The 20,645-nt window shown below is 41.5% G+C and overlaps 7 non-coding genes across 7 annotated transcripts; 2 read left to right on the top strand and 5 right to left on the bottom strand.

Moving 5' to 3' along the window:
- Window positions 1-4,221: 4,221 nt before the first annotated feature.
- Window positions 4,222-4,294, bottom strand: TRNAK-UUU. The gene has a single exon. It is a non-coding gene; the product is annotated as a tRNA-Lys (tRNA).
- Window positions 4,295-5,965: 1,671 nt separating this feature from the next.
- Window positions 5,966-6,037, bottom strand: TRNAA-CGC. Its single transcript has one exon. It is a non-coding gene; the product is annotated as a tRNA-Ala (tRNA).
- A 1,851-nt stretch (window positions 6,038-7,888) lies between these two features.
- On the bottom strand, window positions 7,889-7,960 carry TRNAA-AGC. The gene has a single exon. It is a non-coding gene; the product is annotated as a tRNA-Ala (tRNA).
- Window positions 7,961-9,109: 1,149 nt separating this feature from the next.
- On the bottom strand, window positions 9,110-9,182 carry TRNAF-GAA. The gene has a single exon. It is a non-coding gene; the product is annotated as a tRNA-Phe (tRNA).
- Window positions 9,183-13,282: 4,100 nt separating this feature from the next.
- TRNAA-AGC lies at window positions 13,283-13,354 on the bottom strand. The gene has a single exon. It is a non-coding gene; the product is annotated as a tRNA-Ala (tRNA).
- Window positions 13,355-14,183: 829 nt separating this feature from the next.
- TRNAA-AGC lies at window positions 14,184-14,255 on the top strand. The gene has a single exon. It is a non-coding gene; the product is annotated as a tRNA-Ala (tRNA).
- Window positions 14,256-19,186: 4,931 nt separating this feature from the next.
- TRNAF-GAA lies at window positions 19,187-19,259 on the top strand. The gene has a single exon. It is a non-coding gene; the product is annotated as a tRNA-Phe (tRNA).
- Window positions 19,260-20,645: the final 1,386 nt, after the last annotated feature.

Below are 20,645 nucleotides of genomic sequence, written 5' to 3'. Positions count from 1 at the left end.
TTCCTTTAAATAATTTTGGATTTTTGAATCATTATTGGAATAACCTTCCCCACTCCAAAGTTATTAAAAATTTTACTTGTGGTTTTGAAGTACTTCTAAATTTTGTATTAATAAATCTCAAACACCGTTGAGAATTCACCCTGCTGTAAGTTGTGGGATATTAAATTTAAATATGGCTTTTTGCATACAAGAATAATGGGGGAAATACCCTGGAAGGAATACCCTGGAAGAAATAAATATCCAGTGGATTTTTCACCTCTAAGTCTTAACTCATGTATTTTTATGAGTGAATGATTTGGGTAGAAGAAAATCCTTGTCATTCACACACACACACACAAACCATATATTAGTCTTTAGGCATAGGAAAGACAAAGGATGGTGAACTAACACTGAATTAACACTCCGTCGTGTCCAACTCTTTGTGACCCCAAGGACTGTAGCCCACCAGGCTCCTCTGTCTAAGAATGGTAGAAGGATATTAAATACTAGCACTTTATCAGAAAGAATTTAGGTAATCTTGCATAGTGGCAATTTACCAGTATTTGCACATAGCCTCTCCCAGTCAACACCTGTCAACAGAAGGGAAAAAAAAGAAAAGCACAATGTGAGAGTTCTGAGTTAAGTTTTATTGGGGGCAAAATGAGGACTATAGCCAGGGAGTCTCAGATAGCTCTGAGGAACTGCTCTGAACAGGTAGGGGGAAGATCAGTATTACATATGATTTTAGTGAAAGAGGGCACATGCAATCAAGCACACTTTTTGGCAGAGGTTTGCTGCTAGTCAGGAGGAGCAGATGTCACCATTAATGATTTTAGTGCTTTTCTAGATATAAGAGAAGGAAATGGAAACCCACTCCAGTGTTCTTGCCTGGAGAATCCCAGGGACCGGGGAGCCTGGTGGGCTGCCGTCTATGGGGTCACACAGAGTCAGACACGACTGAAGTGACTTAGCAGCAGATATAAGAAAATGTAAGGACTTGGGGTCATAAAATCTCCTGAAAATATCTTTTTGAAGGCCTGTTCTGCCAGTGTTTTCCTGGAGCACAGAGTGCCTCATTCCAGATCTCCACTCTGAATTCCTTTCAGGGTGTGTTGAAGGTCAGCAGCTGCAGTGGCTAATGACTTAAATCCTTGGAGAGGCAGATGGCAAAGTGGCAATTTTTAGTTGGCATACTTCACAAATATGAGTGAAATTTTGCATATTGATTTTGAGTGTGAGTTACAGAACTGCTTTAATTTGTAAGAATTTTGCACATTTATATATTTTCTTCTGTTTATTCAAATACATTAGTTCTTATAACTCTGTTGTCCAATATGGTAGCCACTAGCACATGTGATTCTTGAGTACTTGAAATATGATCAGTCCAACTTATGTGCTATAAGTTTAAGATGCACACCAGATTTCAAAGAATTAGTATGAAAAAAAGAATGTAAAATACTTAGGTACTATGTTTATGTGGATTATTTTTTTCTTTCATTCTTTTTTAGTAGCTTTTTATTTTGTATTGGTATACAGCTGATTAACAATGTTGTGATAGTTTCAGGTTAACAGTGAGGGACTCAGCCATATATGTACATGTATCCATTCACCCCCAGTCTCCCCTCCCACCCAGGTTGCCACATAACATTGGGCAGAGTTCCATGAGCTTGTTGGTTATATGTGAACTATTTATTGACATGATAAAGTCAGGTGTTGCCCTAAACGTCAAAGACTGAGCGTCGAGAATGAAAACAGCCATGAAATTTGGTGCAATAGGTCAGGGGACCTGCAGCCTCTATTGGACTGAGGTGCAGAGTCCACTCTGAGTCCAGCTTTTATTCCTAATTGCAGACTACAAAACTTTCTTTGATCTTTCTTCCCCAAGACACTACCGTGACATAGTCCAGATCTCCTTGTTTTTACCCCAGGCCATTCCCTTTAGGGCTAGTCTCCGGAACAATCAGCAAGTGCGTAGGCAGTGTTCATGCTTGATGCCAACCCAGGTGGTTCAGGATCCATGCTTTCATGATCCCAGTCACACTCCCTTCTGGGTTTGGCCTTGGGGTTTGTAACAAGGAGATTATTCTTAAGAAAAACATGAAAGATAATCATTAACAGTTTCTTAATATATGCTGTTTTTCCAGGTGCTATTTCTGTGGAATTTCTCAAGGCTCTGAAAGTACATTATTAGGAATTCCCACTACAGTTAGGGAACTGTTGACCAAAACCACCTGCCTTGGCCAGGCCTGCATGCTTGAGTTGTCTCAGGCAACAGGAGTTCTAGATAAGGAACCTGGTGCTGCCACTGAAAACTAACTGGGAGAATTCAGAAGGGGCCAAAGGCTGGAGGAGATGACCAACCTTCCAGAGTCCTTCTCCCTGGGATCCATCTTGGTTGAGTAATGTGCATGCCACCAGGGAGGACCCTGAGATTACGGACCAAGCAGGATGACTGTCTAGAGATAACACAGAAACTAACCCCATTACCATAAAACCTGAGACTACAGCCATGTGGCAAATCAGTTCTCCTGGGTTTCCTTACCTTGCTGCTCTCTACTTAGGCCCCCCTTCTGCAATAAAATCTCTTTGTCAGCACAATGTGCCTCCTCTGACATTTCCAAGTGTGAACGAGAGCGCACTCTTGGACCCTGGAAGCATGTCCCCCTTCCTGTAACAGTAGTATTTTAGATATATTGTATTAAATTAAATGCAGTATGAATTTCACTTGTTTCTTTTTATTTTTTTCAATGTAACTTCTAGAAAATTTAAAAATTATATATGTGGTTGGCATGCATGATTCACATTATATTGGGCAGTGCTTCACAATTTACCACACTTTTGCTGATATCAGAAATATACAAGACCCCACTTGGCACTGTTTTCTTCTGTCACAATGTAGAGTAATAATTTACCAAGGACACTGGACATGATCTTAGTTGTACTTTACACCCAGACACAGAGACAAACTAAAACCAGCCCCATTTCCCCATCCCACCTATTTCTCTCCCTCATTGAGACCAGTCACTTTTCTGTTTCCTATTTTACATTCTAGAGATCTGATGAATCTTTTGGACCAACTAAGAGACAAACTGTTTCAGACAAATGGAGTCCTTCCAAGTTCAAAATCTACTTCATGGGATTTCTGTGAAGAAGAACAAAACTCTCATACAGTCGGAGGCCAGCAAAAAGGAGAAAGCAATCACCTGACCTGGGTTTCTAAGCATTTCCTGGGATTTCTAAAGAAGTTCAAGGAACATAATACTATCTGGAGTCCATGATCTCTCTGGCTTAAGACACAGTTTCCCGGAAATACCGTTAATGAGTTCCCAATCTTCAAATCACAATAAGCCCTTTTACATTCTCGCTCTACACACTCTGTCTTCCATGATAAGAAAAACCTCCTTAATCACAAATTTCTGCAAAGTTGCCATCTTAGGGGTTTCACTGTGGCTACCAAATACCTTCACAAGACTGAATCTTAAATTTGCAGGCACCTTCTTGTTCAATTGCTCAGTCACTCTTTGTGACCCCATGGACTGCAGCACACCAGGCTTCCCTGTCCTCCACTATCTCCAGGAGTTTACTCACACTCATGTCCACTGAGCTTGTGATGCTATCTAACCATCTCATCCTCTGCTGCCCCTTCTCATTTGCCTTCAATCTTTCCCAGCATCAGGGTCTTTTCCAGTGAGTTGGTTCTTGAATCATGTGGCCAAAGTATTGGAGCTTCAGCATCAGTCCTTCCAATGAATATTCAGGACTGACTTCCTTTAGGATGGACTGGTTGGATCTCCTTGCAGTCTAAGGGACTCTCAAGAGTTTTCTCCAGCACAGCAGTTCAAAAGCATCAATTCTTCCGCGCTCAGCCTTCTCTGTGGTCTAATTCGGCACATCCCTACAAGACTACTGGAAAAATCATAGCTTTGACTGTACTATTTGTCGGCACCTTAATCATGTTCACACCCAAGCTCCTCCTCTTTCCAGGCTCGATCTAACACCCACAAAGCAAAAACACAACAGACTACCCGCAAGCAGAAAGGAATTCATTCTTCTCCATACCCATTCCACCATGGAGGAGTCCTGTTTCTGGCTTATTTGAGCGAATGTCTCAAAACCTTGTTTATTAGATTGCATACTAAGAGTTGATGACTTAATATTCAGGCAGCACCATGGCCCAGAGCAGAGAGTGAAAACCTCTTTTGGACATAAAAAGGAAAAAAAAAAAAAAAAAAATCCTGGCAACGCCCGAACAGGGACTTGAACCCTGGACCCTCAGATTAAAAGTCTGATGCTCTACCGACTGAGCTATCCGGGCTCACGAAAGTTATGTTTTTCTGACGGCCTAGTAAGAGTGAGTTCATTAGATTATTTTCAATTGTGATCCGTGTTAAAAGTCAGTCCTGCACACGTACCTCATATACTCAAGCCAAGAGCAGCCGGCAGAGGCCACTTCCACACTCACTAACCTGCTGCCATCACAACAGACATCAGGTTTGAAACAATTTGACTTCCCTCTGAAGAGCTCGCCTATGGAAAGGGCCCCAAGATGCTCTCAAAAGCCAACAGTTTGGGTACAAACGAGTGCGATCTTCTTATGGGACAGAAGTTTTCTGTTTACTTCCCTAAAATACACGGGACTTCAACACTTTCTTGTAGGTATAGGATGCAAAGAAGAGAGGTGGAGCTTGCACAGGTCCTTCCTACCCATTTACCCAAATCCTACTCAAACTCGCCTCCTTCCTTGTCCTGTTCAAGCGTCGCCTTTCCACTCTTGTCCACCATATTGCTTCCCGCCTGAGATCTTGCCAATAACTTGGTTCACTCCACCCAGGCTTCGGGTTTTTGACACTCCAGGTCAGGGTTTCCCAAACCTGCCAGAGTTTGAGTTTGCAGAGTTTCCTAATATTATAAATTACTGTCTGCTTTCGGACTTCATTCAGAATTCACATCTGGGTTACTTGTCACACAAAATGGACGGAAAGTGTTTTTGCGCCTCAGTGCCTGAGGTGACAGATGCTATCTAGGCTGCTGCTGCTGCTACTGCTAAGTCGCTTCAGTCGTGTCCGACTCTGTGCATTAATTCCTTTCACACAAGACGTTAAATGAGACTCCTTTCACATATGGAGTACCAGCCCACACATTCCCCCTGCTCACTCCTCATTCTGGAGAAAATTCTGTCCGAAAGAGGTTGTGTACTCTTTTTCCTCCTCCCTCCTCCGTTTGTCTTTCAAAAACAGAGCCTCAAGAAGAAACGCAGTTGCCAAGGGCCGGATCGCGTTGCTGCCTTAGGTTTGCTGGACATGCACTGTCGCTCTGCATTTCTTGGCAGGTTGTGTGTGAATCCTTTCCGCTCTGTCATCTCTTTCCTTCCGGAAGGACCTAAATCCCGCTCTATCCGCCGCATCCTTACCCGCCTCTTTAGCAATACTTTTCTTCTTTGTCTTCTTCCGCGGCATTTTTACGGTCTTTTAGGCAGTTTTGGAGTCGGAGGAGGTTGAGGTTAGGGGAAAGGAGGAATTTGAAAACTCAAGAAGAATACCCCATTCCTGAGACGTTCCCTGGTGATGGAATGGAAATGCCTGCCTGAGAACTGGTGAAGATGGAGCAAACTTCGGAGCAAGCTGAGAGAAGCAGGAAGACACCTGAAGCAGAAACAACAAACTGCAGGGTCCAAATTCAGTCTAAAGTCTAAAATACATACCAATGATTCCTTATTCTCCAATTCCAATGGGTCTTTTTCAGTCCTTGTGCTAGTCTCATCTCAGGGGCCTTCTCTTCCACAGCCACATGAAAATCCAGGTCTCTGACTGCTCAGATAACTAACTAAAGGAGCAAGGATATTACCATCACCACCACCCCATCCCACTCCCCTTTATTCTATTCTCTTTCTTTCTTTCCTTCTTGTCTTCCTGTTGCCGATTCTCGGCCCTGGAAAAATGGTAGGCTGGAGGGATTGAAATATGAGAAAAGTTGACCAAAATACAGATGGAGGTGCCAGGGATTGAACCAGGGACCTCGTACATGCGAAGCACGCGCTCTACCACTGAGCTACACCCCCCTGTATTCATGCTCCTCTGGCTGTTTCATAAAATATTATTTCTTTTTTTTTTTTTTAAAGCTTGCCTAGAGAAAGTCTATCAAGTTAAATGTTAGTATTACTGAAGTTTTTAAATATACAGTCTAGTGGCTTCTTCCTGGCCTGCAGTTACTTAATTAACCAGGAACAAGCTGAAAGAATAAAGCCTTCTGAGAGATACTTAAAAAAAATTCTATTCTTTTCCCTTCATGCTCCTCAGTAATACTGTCAGTGGAATTTAGTGCTCAAGCTTGATGATGTGACTGACTCTTCCAAGTTTGTTGTTTGGAGTTCAGGAAATCCTGAATGAGCCAGATCTTTCTTTTTTTGTTTCCTTCAGTCAAATGTTCCTTGAGAAGACAGACATACCAGTGAGGATAACCCTTAGAGTGGAAACGTGTCAGGAGCAAATGGGTGTAAAGTTAACTTTGATGTGAGGAAGAAAAACTGAATAAGGGAATATGGAGAGGAAAGTGAGAAAAGTTTGTGCGAATACAGTTTAAGAGAGTAAAAGAAAAGAGCAAGAATAAAGGTGCTAGAAACTAAAGCCAGTGCTTCATTTCATACATTCTACTCTCACACAATCTAAGAAATTCAGAAAAAGACTCATCGTCACTGGTTTTCATTATTTGCTACTGGTTCTCCACGAAGAAGTCTAGAAATGAAAAGTAAGGATTTATCTATTTTAGAGGATCTTGTAACTGCTGTCACTCCCAAGTGCATGATCAGAGGAGTTGAATCATTTTAGTAGTGTGTAGATCTAATGGGGGTGCTGTCCAACTTGCTGGGTGCATAGAATTGCAAGAGACAGAGAATGCAAGAGACAAAAGTTTACTCACCTTAGGTTTTCAGCTGGTACTCTTAAACATAAAGGCAGGTTGACTCGAGAAAAGCAGTGCTTACTAATGTGTGCAACAGGCATCACTCAGGAGAAACATAAACAAAAAGTAACTCAAAGTGCAAGTTTAGCACCTCAGCCAATGAAGTATGTTCAAGAAAGAACAGTAAATTTATAGATAAAGGACAGGATTAAAGAAAGCAGTTTTTATCTTTTCAGGGCAGTAAACTGTGGGAAATTAAATACTGGGGAGGCAACTAGTGGACTAAAGTTTGTTTGCAGATTCCTCTAGTGCCTATCATCGACTCGGTGGACATGAATTTAAGCGAGCTCCAGGAGTTGGATGGACAGGGAGGCCTGGTGTGCTGCAGTCCATGGGGTTGCAAAGAGTCAGACATGACTGAGCGACTGAACTGAACTGAACTTGTGTCTATCTGGGCTGGTAAGAGTTTTTCTCCAGTAAAAGGAAGATTAATATCCTGCTTTTGGTCAGACATGGAAGGATAAAGAGAACTTTTTTGCACCTTAATTGTCTTCAGCTCAAAATAATTTTTATGTTAAAGAGGCATACTTTGGGGGACATTCTGGTTTCATACATAGTCATGTGCAGAAAGACCATGTTACAGCATGTTACCCTACAGTCCTATGTTACAGATAGTTTGTCAACTTCAACTCAAAAGTGCATGAAGATCTGAGAAAGTATGAGTATGCCGTTCTTCCTATATCTTGTTATATTAAAATTTTTAATTTGGTTGCTTTTTAACTGTACAGTTTGACATTATTAGTTTAAAAAGCTATTAAAATTGTATTATTTATACTTAAACGTAATTTATTGCATTCTAAACTAGATATATTTCACTTTTTCTCCCCCCAAAATGAGAACGTAGCTCCCAGAGATCAACACCAAGTGGAGTCCTGCAACTTTAACTGCAGCCCATCACACGATGATGACCCCCCGAGAATCAGCTGACCCCCCAGAATCAGCCGCTCACTACTGGAGGTGCCGGGGATTGAACCCGGGGCCTCGTGCATGCTAAGCACGCGCTCTACCACTGAGCTACACCCCCTTAGTTATGTTTTACGAAAGAAAACTTAATGGCTTATCTATCTGCCTAGGAGAAGGCAATGGCACCCCATCCAGTACTCTTGCCTGGAAAATCCCATGGATGGAGGAGCCTGGTGGGCTGCAGTCCATGGGGTCGCTAAGAGTCGGACCTGACTGAGCGACTTCACTTTCACTTTTCACTTTCATGCATTGGAGAAGGAAATGGCAACCCACTCCAGTGTTCTTGCCTGGAGAATCCCAGGGACGGGGGAGCCTGGTGGGCTTCCGTCTATGGGGTCGTATAGAGTCGGACACGACTGAAGCGATTTAGCAGCAGCAGCAGCAGTGTTTCCAGACCTTGAAATTATTACCACAAAGATTGCTTACGTACAGTTCCATTATTTCCTGAAACCCCTTTATTTCATTCTTTTTCTCAGCTATACGAAGAGAAGGGCAACTTCATGTTAGGCAGAAAGGCGTCATTCCTAGTATCTATTCACGTTTGTCAACCTACAAAAGGTGACTAGAAGAAAGAAAAAAAGAGCCTAGAATCAACGATACTTAAGGAACGACTAGGAGAACTAGCCTCATATTCTAATTTCTTCATACAGATCCCCACTAGAAGGAACCAAAGCCACTGTAAAAATTTGCTGTCACCTAGAATATCAATGTGTCAGAATGTAAGAAAGTACTCAACAAGTATAGCAAGCTCAAAAGATCACAGTACCTTCTAGGCAATCTTGGAAACACTGAGCTTTAAAATGAATAATAAACAATACAGGAATACAAACTAATAGATAAAATAAGGCTACTGGGTCAGAAAGTTGACTGAAATACAAGGTCTGATGAAGAGAAGGCCAGCGTGAAAGGATCCCTAATTTTTGCTCTGAGGATGGTACTAATGGCTCTGTTGTCCGTTTCAGAACTTGGAAACTTCAGTTTGAATTGAGAAGTCAGTGGCTCAATAGATTATTCAGACACTTGTTAAATTAAAGTTCTAAAATCAAAAAGTTAAAGTTCTAAAATTTTGGCTGGAGTAAGATTTCATAAATTCACTGTGAGTTTATTCATAGAAAAATCTAGAGCTATTTTGTGATCGTCAGTCCATTACAACATTCCTTTATGCACCCGAAGTAAACTCGCCCTTGGCGATCAACTAAAAAGCATAGAATGCCGAAACCCGGGATTGAACCAGGGACCTTTAGATCTTCAGTCTAACGCTCTCCCAACTGAGCTATTTCGGCTACCTGAAAACTTACTCTCCTGACATTTCTTTTTTTTTTTTTTTTCAATTTCAGTTTTTAGAAGATTTCAGATTCCTTTAGTGTAGCTGCCTAGTTGTCCAATATATTTGCTTATCTGGAAAGACCTGGAATTGATTGCCTTCTCTGTATGCCAACTGGAGCCAATTCCTGGCAGCATGGGATGAACACATAAAGGTGGGAAAATCTGAAGAGAGGTGCCAATGAGGGATTCGATGGAAAGACTTTCTACTCCTCTGCGTCCTGTCAGTTGACCTAGACACAGCTCAGAAACTAAAGGAAACTAAGAAAAATGTTATTGGTAGCTCTTATTTCTCTCTCTCTTTTTTTTCATTCTTTCATCTCTCACAATCTCCAAAAATGGTGAGAAATAAAAGCCAATGATGCTGTGAATTTGCCAAAAGAATACCGCATACATAAACATTATCAGACTAACCACTTCAGCCAGTAGTCCCAACTGACAGGAAAGCAACTGTCACAAAGTTAGAAAATTTGAAATGACAAATCTCATCACAACAGAATTTCTTCACAAAATTTTCTTCAAAAATAAAATTGAAACTATGACCAAATCAGTTTTTGATTCGCTCCTTTGTGATTCAGGCAAGGAAATCATTTAGCATTGTGAGGTAATAAATAGTGCACAGCATCATTTCATTTTCAAGTAGAAACAGAATATATGAAGCAAGGCTTTTGAGTCATTTTCGTGAGAAAGTAGCTCATATTCCCATGGCTCCTACACTTGGTACAATCCTCTATTCTTCAACCCACATCCAGAACTTCACAGGGAACTCCTGATAACCAAAGAAGAAAAAGAAAAACCAGATCTGGTTTATAGATGATTCTGCTCATATACTGGGACCACACAAGTGTGAGCGGCTTCCATAGAACCTGTAGGCCAGTGAAGGTAAACCCTCTCAGTAGGCATTACTTCAAGCAGGGTATGTGACTGTTCATTTTGCTTGGAAGGACAGATGTAGGGTAGATATCTACACTAGTTAATGAGAGGTGGCTAATAGTTTGGCAGGTGATTAGGGGCTTGGAGAGAAAATTATTGAGAGAAAACTGCAAAAGTGGTGACAGAGAGGTCTGGTAAATAGGCGGGTAGACAGAATCCCCCAAATGTGCAGAGCCTAAGGATATTTGTTTTCAAGTAAATGCTCTACAGAGAGCAACCTCCTTGGAGGCAGTTGAACACAATGACACATTCTGTTGATGTCTGGAAGCTTCTCCTTGGCCACCACTGTACTTGCCCAATGAGCTTGTGAACAAAGTAACCATGATGACAAGAACAGAGGTCATATATAGGCTCAGCAATGCAGACTACTTTTTTTTGGTTCTACATATGTATTTTAATTTTTATTCATACTTATTTTAATTTTAAATTTTTAATTGGAGGATAGTTGCTTTACAATATTGTGTTTCTGCCATATATCAACATGAATCAGCTACAGGTATACACACATCCCCTCCCTCTTGAACCTCCTTCCCACACCCCACCCCATCCCACCCCTCTAGGTTGTCACAAAGCATCAGTTTGAGCTCCCTGCATCCTACAGCAAGTTCCCAATATGTAGTGGGAATTCCTAATAATGTCCTTTCACAGCCTTGAGAAATTCCACAGAAATAGCACCTGGAAAAACAGCATATATTAAGAAACCGTGTTAATGATTATTTTTCATGTTTTTCTTAAGAATAATCTCCTTGTTACAAACCCCAAGGCCAGACTCAGAAGGGAGCATGACTGGATCATGAAAGAATGGACCTTGGAACACCAGATTGGCATCAGACATGAATGCTGCCTACGCACTTGCTGATCGTTCCCAAGACTAGCCCAAAAGAGAACGGCCTGGGGTGAAAACAAGGAGCTCTGGACTATGTCAGCATAGTGTCTTGGGAAAGATAAGATCAAAAAAGTCTTGTAGTCTGCAATTAGGAATAAAAGCTAGACTCAGAGTGGACTCTGCACCTCAGTCCAATAGAGGCTGCAGGTCCCCTGACCTGTTGCACCAGATTTCGTGTTCTGTCTTCATTCTCATCGCTCGCTCCCAGACCATTTGGGCAACACCACTATCCATTTTACATACAGTAAAGAATATATTTCAGCGCTACCCTCTTAATTTTCTCCTTTCCCAACTGTGTCCACAAGTCTGTTCTCTATGTTTGCGTCTCCACTGATGCCTTGCAAATAGATTCATCAGTACCATCCTTCTATATTCCATGTACATGCATTAATATATGATATTTGTTTTTCTCTTTCTGATTTACTTCACTCTGTATGATGGACTGTAGGTTCATCCATCTCATTAGAACTGGGTCAAATGAGTTCCTTTTTATGGCTGAGTAATATTCCATTTTTTATATGTACTAAATCTTCTTTAGCCATTCATTTGTCAACGGACATCTAGGTTTCTTTTATGTCCCAGCTATTATAAATAGTACTGCAGTGAACATTGGGGTATGTGTGTCTTTTTCAATTTTGGTTTCCTCAGGGTATATGCCCAGTAGTGGGATTGTTAGGTCATATGGAAGTTTTATTCTTAGCTTTTTAAGGAATCTCCATACTGTTCTCCATAGTGGCTGTATCAATTTACATTCTATCAACAGTGCAAGGGGGTTCCCTTTTCTCCACACCCTCTCCAGCATTTATTGTTTGTACATTTTTTTGATGATAGCCATTCTGACTGGTATGAGGTGATGCCTTATTGTAGTTTTGACTTACATTTCTCTAGTAATGAATGAAGCAACATAGACTTCTGTGCACCAAAATAATGTAGTTTAAACTACTACTAAGTGACTAAACTACCAACATCACAAACTTTGAGCCCTCACTTGGGGGCTATGATTCCACTGGGGAACAACTACCTACCCTGGTGTCAGGTTCCTTACATTTGACCACTTCTGTATTAGGGGCACAATGTATATATAATCTCACTGGAATAGACACTTATTCTATATATAGATTTCCCTTCATGTCCCCCAATGCTTCTGCCAAAACCACCAGCCACGAATTTACTGAATGTCTTATTCAACAGCACCTACAGCATTGTTTCTGAGACAAGAAGCCAGTTTACAGGGGAAAAAAAAAAATCGGCTGCTGCTGCTGCTAAGTCGCTTCAGTCGTGTCCGACTCTGTGCGACCCCATAGACGGAAGCCCACCAGGCTCCTCTGTCCCTGGGATTCTCCAGGCAAGAACACTGCAGTGGGTTGCCATTTCCTTCTCCAATGCATGAAAGTGAAAAGTGAAAGTGAAGTCGCTCAGTCGTATCCGACTCTTACTGACCCCATGGACTGCAGCCCACCAGGCTCCTCTGTCCATGGGATTTTCCAGGCAAGAGTACTGGAGTGGGGTGCCATCGCCTTCTCCGATAGGAAAAAAAAAAAAAAACCGGCAATAGGCTAATATTCTGGAATTCACTGGCCTCACCATAAGGCCGCTAACCCTGAAGCAAATAACCTGATTGGATGGTGGAATGACCTTTTGAATACTTAGTTATGGTATGAGCTAAGAGACAATACTTTTGGTGAGGGAGGCCATGTAATGATATCCAGGATATGGTAAATACTCTTCATCAGTGACTAATGGCAATGTATTTCTCTCATCAGGATCCATGGATACACGAATCAGAGAGAGGAAGTGAGAGTGGGTCTTTTCACTGTTATGGCCAGCCTCCGGACACAGGGACATTTTGCTCCCTCTCTATTCCACTGATAATTTTAATTTGAACTCCAAAGTCTTTACATGATTTTTCTGGTGTTTCTTTGTGATTGGAATTTATGAATAAAAGGCATGATTTTATTTAAAGAGATAAGAATCAGTGTATTGAGGGGTGTATTGAGTTATGTCAAGGAAAGCTTGATAGCATAAAATCCTTAACTTTCCCAATGTGCGGTCAGCTAACTTGTGTAAATTACTGAGGGGTCTAATTCCTCATGACAAATACCTGATCCTCTTTCAAAACTCATGGAGGGATGAGTGACGCTATTTTGGGTAGACCGTAACAGTTGAAGATTCACAAACCACCTGCTACCGTTCAGTACCTTTTTCATTAGTAGCGGTCCTCAGTAAACAGATATATCTAAGTGGAGGTGCCGGGGATTGAACCCGGGGCCTCGTGCATGCTAAGCACGCGCTCTACCACTGAGCTACACCCCCGACCTTGCCAGGATATTTCATTCGTATTAGACATTACTGAAGATTTGGTGAGTGAGGCAAAATCACTTACTGTCTTGTGAATTAATTTACAAGAGCTCTAGGCAGCCCACTCCACCCAAAGTAAAAGCCTTAACATCAGTTTACTTGACCAGAAAGAATAATGATCCATTGCCTACTCTTTCTGGTGACTGTACAATATAATTATGGTTGGTGGTAGAAGAGTAGAGAAGCACAGAGAAGAGATCATCCCTGGATAGGTTTGCTTCTCCTCGGTTCACAACTCTTTCATTAACCCGAACAGTTGAAAGAATAATGTCTTCTAAAAGATAATTGACTGAGAAAGTCTTACTTTTGCTTTTCCTTCTCTTTCTGTTCTTTCCCCTTCGTGCTCCTCAATGATGCTGCCAATGTCACTGGGTCCTCAAGCCTGATAATGTGAGTCTGTTGTGCTTGTTGCCTCAGGTTCGAGAGATCCTGTGTGAGCCAGATCTTCCTTTTTATTTTCCTTCTGTGTTCCTTGGGAAGACAGACTTCAACAGTGATGATGAGGCCCTTGGAGTAAAATGTTACGAATTTAACTTTGCTATTGAGCAGAAAAAGTAAGGGAAAGTGGGGAAATTTTGTGCAGCACGGTTTAGAAAAGTGAAATAGGATAGTAATGGAGATGCTAGAAATGAAACATTTCATCAAAGATGCTGGCTGGGAAATGTTGGATGAACATGTGGCAAAAATTAAGTTAAATGAAATAATTTAGCATCCATATTAAGGAAGTTATTGATGTTAGAGAACACATGAGTAATTTGCATAAGAAAGCAGCGTAGGTATGCGAGGGGGTGTAGCTCAGTGGTAGAGCGCGTGCTTAGCATGCACGAGGCCCCGGGTTCAATCCCCGGCACCTCCACTTGAGAGCCTTTATTGGAGACCTCAGTAAGCCATCGAGGAGAATTTTTTGGTTTGTTTATTATTGTTGTCATTTTTGTCTTTGCTGCCTTTGGTCTTTTGAATGAGTCAATCAAAGTTTCCTGCCTTGTTCTTGTGCCACAGTTTTCTTTGCAACTTTGGAATACAATGATATAATTCGTGCGGGTGTACTCAAACCATTTGTCCATGTTTTTCTTAGCCATCTTCTCTCTAGCCATTTTGAGCAATCACAGCTAGGATGCCTGCCCCCACCTCTACTATTCTTAGCTAACAGTATTGCATGATGACTTCAGGAATGGCCAAAGTGAAGCCAGATACTTCTGATTCTCATGCATCTTTGATGGAAATACCATTTGTGCTTAAAACAAAGATCTAGAGGAGGACAGACTGTAATTGTTTGAATAGACTTTCTCTGTTCAAACTGTGGCTCTTCAGAACTCCCACTGGGAGAAGTGTAGTATAAAAGCAGTAGAGAACACTGAAAATGTCCCAAAAGATCTCTAGAAGAAAACTGGGTTTCAGGAGACTTCTGCGTAAGAGTAAGAAACAAGAATGGAAGAGCTAAAGAATCTTCGCTCAGACATTTAAACGCTCGACCCTCAGGTCAAAAGTTTGAGGCGCTATCCAAGGTGCTGACACTTGTATTCTTGGACTTGTATTTAAAAGTGTTAGTTTGTTGTCCGGCTTACATTTCTTTCTCATTTGCCCCTCACATTCCAAAGCTAGTGTGCTAAAAAATCTGCTGCCTCAGATACATAAGCCCAAAGTCCCCGCTGACCCTGCTTCTACGCTCAACATTGCTGTCACTACAGTCACGCAGGAATCCAGACGTGGCTTTCCAGTTGCTCTTTATAAAGCTATCAATTCCTGCAGTGCGTGCGTGCATACTTAGTCGCTCAGTCGTGTCCAACTCTTTTTGCGACCCCATAAACTGTATCTCGCCAGGTTCCTCTGTCCATGGGATTTCCCAGGCAAGAATACTGGAGTGGGTTGCCAAAACTCCAGGGAATTTCCGGCAGTACTGCACCGCAAACAAAAATTCAGCTACACAAGGGCCCTCCAAAGTGCTCAACCTGTTTATCCAGCGAGGAAAAGAGCAACTAGTATCTTTCAAACTACGATAACTGGAACAAAACAAACCAGATTCTCGTAGGACATAGGTTTCCACCTACTTCGCTTAGAATAGGGAAGACTCCTCTTGCGGCGAACCTGTCGACATGCAGAAGAGACAAAGACTTCGGATACATCCACATTCTCCCTTATCCGAGTATCAGTGGTGTATAATGCTCATTCCCAAACTTTCTTCTTGTGTCCTCGTTTTCGGGCCCTGGCTTGGCTGCTTCTTCTTTCCCCGCAGCTGTCTTCCCCTCCCCACTCTCCGTCCGGGATGCTCTCTCCTCCCCACCCCCTCTCTCCTCTCCGTCCCCTCTCAACTCTCCAGTTCTCTGACATGAGTCTAGGAACAGCTGAACCTTGCTGATTTTCAGTCATTTAGAGAAGTTTTTTAAAATTACATGATTTCCTGCCCTCTTCCACTTATGACAGGATTTCCTTTAAACAAACTAAACAAAAAAAGTATATGTGTTTGGGTTGACAATGATGCACAGTTGAATAAAGGCAGGAAACATCAACTTATTTGTGCCCCAGGGACAGATAGATTTTGAGGACCTACCCAGGTGTGGGGAGGTCTTATAAAGAACTTTTCTTTTTGGCTTCCTTCATGTTCACCGTCTTGTGGAAAAACATTCTGTCTGAAACAGGCACAATATCGACGGGAGCATCTTTTCTAATCTTCTTTCCTGTCTTCTGTCCTTAAGGGTCTCAGAGCTAGATTTGCAGTGTCCTGGACAGAATGCTGCTTCTGCATTTCAAAGATGATAGGCACAGTGGTTTAGTTATGACTGACTAGGCTCTTCAATTCATATCCATATTAGTTACACTTCACTCTTATCTCCTCACATGTACCTAAATTTCCTGAGTAGTTTTCATGGCACTGGCCTTTGTATTCCCCTCCACTATCTTTTATATTTTTCTAAGAGCGTTGCAGACAGAAAAGAAGTTGAAGATTCAACAGAATATTTCATCCTGATGTATGCTTGGTGGTGGACAGGAACTGCCACTCAGGAAGTCAGCTAGCAGCAGTCCGTGGAGGGTCCTCTGCTTATGAAAGATCTCTTTTGTATTCAGACATTTTTCAATTCAGAAAGCAAAGTCTCTTCTCTTGAGGGTTTCAGAAACAGCTGCTGCTGCTGCTAAGTTGCTTCAGTCGTGTCCGACTCTGTGCGACCCCATAGACGGCAGCCCACCAGGCTCCCCCATCCCTGGGATTCTCCAGGCAAGAACACTGGAGTGGGTTGCCACTTCCTTCTCCAATGCATGAAAGTGAAAATTGAAAGTGAAGTCGCTCAGTTGTGTCCGACTCTCAGCGACCCCATGGACTGCAGCCCACCAGGCTCTTCCATCCATGGGATTTTCCAGGCGAGAGTACTGGGGTAGGTTGCCATTGCCTTCTCCTTCAGAAACAGCAGGGTAACTTAAATCTCAAAAAAGCCCCCAGTTAGTCATTCAGTCATGTCCAACTCTTTGCAACCCTATGCACTGTAGCACGCCAGGCTCTGTCCATGGAATTCTCCAGGCAAGAATACTGGAGTGGGTAGCCATTCCCTTCTCCAAGGAATCTTCCCAGGGCTCTTCCCTGATCCAGGGATAGTGGCAACTTGCCATATGGAATATCCTAGACACCTTCTGCAGGGGATGTAGCTCAGTGATAGAGCACAGTGTTTAGCATGCACGATGCCCTGGGTTCAACTCCAGCACCTCCAAGGCTTTAATCTTAGCCCTGAACTAAGGCTTATGACTTATTTGCCAAGTGACTTGGCAGGGTATGCCAAAGATTTCATTTTATATGACTGATAAATTTTCAAAAATGGCAACGATTGATTCCACTGATACCTCTTTGTTCGATGACCTATGACATTCAAAAGTTTACAAGTATCTGAATAAAGGCAGGAAAAGTGAAAGTGAAGTCATTCAGTTGTGTCTGACTCTTTGTGATCCCACGGACTGTAGCCTACCAGGCTTCTCCGTCCATGGGATTTTCCAGGCAAGAGTACTGGAGTGGATTGCCATCTCCTTCTCCAGGGAATCTTCCCTACCCAGGGATTGAATCCAGGTCTCCCACATTGTAGGCAGATTTCTTTTACTGTCTGAGCCAGGGACGTCTGTTAAAGGCAGGGAATGTCTACTTATTTGTAGGTCACTTATTGTGACCTACATTTCCCACAAGTTTTAAAACTTGTTCAAATAAACCTTTATTTATTAGCTGCAACCAGTTCTAAACTATTGTAGCAGATTTCACTCCATGTTGTAATGAATCGTTTGTTCAACTTCTCACAAAATAGTCTCACTTGAAGTTTTTTCCAGGAAGACTACTCACACAGATTATTTCTTGTCACTTTAAACTGGCACTGGCTCCTTGAATAAACAACTAAATAATATTGGTATCTGGAGTCAAAGTCAAATCATTTGTCTTGTTTAAAAAATCAACTATTGATGTTACTTCATAGATATAGAGAACAAACTAGTGGTTTCCAGGTGGAGGGAAGGGCAGTAGTAGGGTTCGGGAGTGGGAGGTACAAATTTGAGTGTAATAAAGGTTCCAGGGGAACAAAGCTCATGGCTCAGGAAGTAAGGAACTTGACCGCAATGTAGGAGACCATGCTTCAATTACTGGGTCAAGAAGATCCCTTGGAGAAAAATGTGGTAATCCCCTTCATTATTTTTTTGCCTGGAGAATTCCATGAACAGAGGAGCCTGATGAGCTACAGTCTATGGGATCGCAAAGAGTTGGACAGACTGAATGACTAACACTTTCACTTTGTAATAACTTAAATTGGAAAGTAACCTTTTAAATTGTGTAAAACTTTTTAAATAAAAAATTTAACTATTGATTTTTTGTGAAGAAAGTCTGTTGTAACGAGATATGCCATTTTAAATTTTCTAATTTTTGTAACAGTTGCTTTCCTATCAGTTGAGAATTATTGTGATGAGTATGTAGTCTGGTAATGTTTATGTATATGAATGAGTTCTGTTTTGAGAGTGAGTTGGTAAGTCCAATTTGTTGGTAAGTCCAACAAAGTTAGCCTAGGTACTCAACTAATACAATCACTATATAGTACCATACTGTTATAGGCTTATAATATTTTTCACACAAAGAACACATAAAAACAAAAAATTAAAACATTTTTAATCTTATAGTATAGTATAGTAGTACAGTACAACAGCTGGCATACAGGGGGCTGGCATCAAGTGAACAGGCAAGAAGAGTTATTGCCTGGAGGAGGGAGAAGAGGTGGGATAGGGTCGAGTGGAAGGATCATCAGCAATAGGAGGTGGAGGGGCAGCTGCAATAGCACTCATGTCTGACACTGATGGAATGCATATTGGCATCTTTGAAAGTTTGCATATAGGGGACTTACTGTACATATATATTTTTCCAAACTTATGGAGTTATTGGATTCCATTTCTCAGCATTTTTGGAGACTTTCAAAGAAGGAGGATCAAGAGGAAGAGAAAAGTAAGAGACACCCCCCCCCAAAAAAAAAAAAACTACCTTTATGTTCTTTTAGTTTCTGAACTGGGTCTGGGTCAACTGACAGGATGTGGAGAAGCCGAAAGATTTTCCAGTGAATTGCTATTACCTCTCTTCTGCCTCCCTGCTCCACCTACCATCCCACACCAGAGGGAACTTCATCCAAGCAGCAAATATGGAAGAAAGAGTCCAGTTCTTTCTGGGCAGGCAAGTATATTGGACAACTAGACCATCAGGCTTAAAGAATTTGAAATCCAAAAAAAAAGCTGAAGACAATCTAATTATTAAAAAATAGAAGTCAAAGGCTGTTATTTCAAGTGGCCGAAATAGCTCAGTTGGGAGAGCGTTAGACTGAAGATCTAAAGGTCCCTGGTTCAATCCCGGGTTTCGGCAAACTAGTCTTTTGAGTTAATACAGTGTATTCCGTTAGCATGTTAAATATGTGTCACATTTCAGTCATGGAGGAGTTCATAACTGAAGCTCACTTTTAGATTTTCAACTTTTTTTTTTTTGCCAAGGTAATAAAGGTATCTTATGACCTCTTTAAGTTTACAGAGTACTCCAACATATTAATACCCTGTGAGCAGTAAGCACTACTGATTTTAAAAAATAATAAAATATTATGCAATAATGACGCTGAAAAACTTGGGCAACGGTCACTGAATCACTGTGATGTATAGCGTGAACAGCAGCAGTGGGAAGAGAAAAGGGTGCCACTTATCGTCTCTGTTGCAGCCACTCTGTTGTAGCTTGAAAGCAGCCATAGAAGATGTATAAATGAAGTGCTTGTGTTCTAATAAAACTTTATATACGGACACTGACATTTGAACTTCATATAAACTTCATGTGTCAACTAATACTAGTTTTCATTTTATTTATTCAACCTTTTAATGTTCCCAAACCATTATTGTCTCCCTGGCAATAGTTTACCAACCACTAAGGAGGGAATCTCACTGTAAATACAACTTTAGGAGCAGGCAAGGTTTCAGTAGACTTTTGCCAGTTAGAAATAACTGGAGAATAAATTCAAACAGAAGGACCTCAGCCCCTAGGGATTTGAACTTTGTTTCCCCAATTAAAAAATTCTGGAAGCTTACCTAGTGAGCTATCGTAATCTATAGATCTAGCTACTGGACATACATTTAACTAATTCATTTGATAGATATTATCCTAGTGCAAAGCTTCTTTGCATTCTCTTTATGGCAGGGAAAATCCCATTTGAAAGAGATGCTATAATAAATACCCAGCTCTCAGGAATGCTTTGTTTTCCCCTCTCTTCTGTCTTCCATTCCTTTAGCCATCTCAAAACCAGAGCTGTCATGTCCCCTACAAAATGTCACAGCAGGGTTTGCAGACCATAATGCTGGACTTGAGGTATTTTATTTCATGGTGAGTATTGTGAGTTCATTGCTTTCTTGCTTTCCCATTTCCCCAGAGAATTGGAAACTGCTCAACATTAATTATGTAGGACTACTTCTTTCCCTATAAGTGATGACATTTTCAAAGAGGAATAAATCCAGACTAATCTCAAGTTGCCTTTTGACTTCAGGATTCCCATCTCAGAAGAAAAGATGTGGAGCAGGTGCTCTACAGGAAGTCTGCCTGGCTTTGAAACTTGCCCTGCTACCTGTTGGCTGTGAGCCGTTGGCAGTTAGTTACTTCACCTCTTGGGGAGTCTATTTATCAAGGAGGTGATATAATCACGTAATGTAACCTATTGCTATTACTATAATATTATCCACTTTTTGTCCCCAGCTATATCTTAAAGGCACCTTTTTT

This window comes from Bison bison, unplaced genomic scaffold (assembly GCF_000754665.1).
Source record: "Bison bison bison isolate TAMUID 2011002044 unplaced genomic scaffold, Bison_UMD1.0 scf7180017864379, whole genome shotgun sequence".
NCBI classification, from domain to species: Eukaryota; Metazoa; Chordata; class Mammalia; order Artiodactyla; family Bovidae; genus Bison; species Bison bison.
Note: the sequence above shows the minus strand (reverse complement) of the source record. Positions and strands in the feature narration are given on the sequence as shown.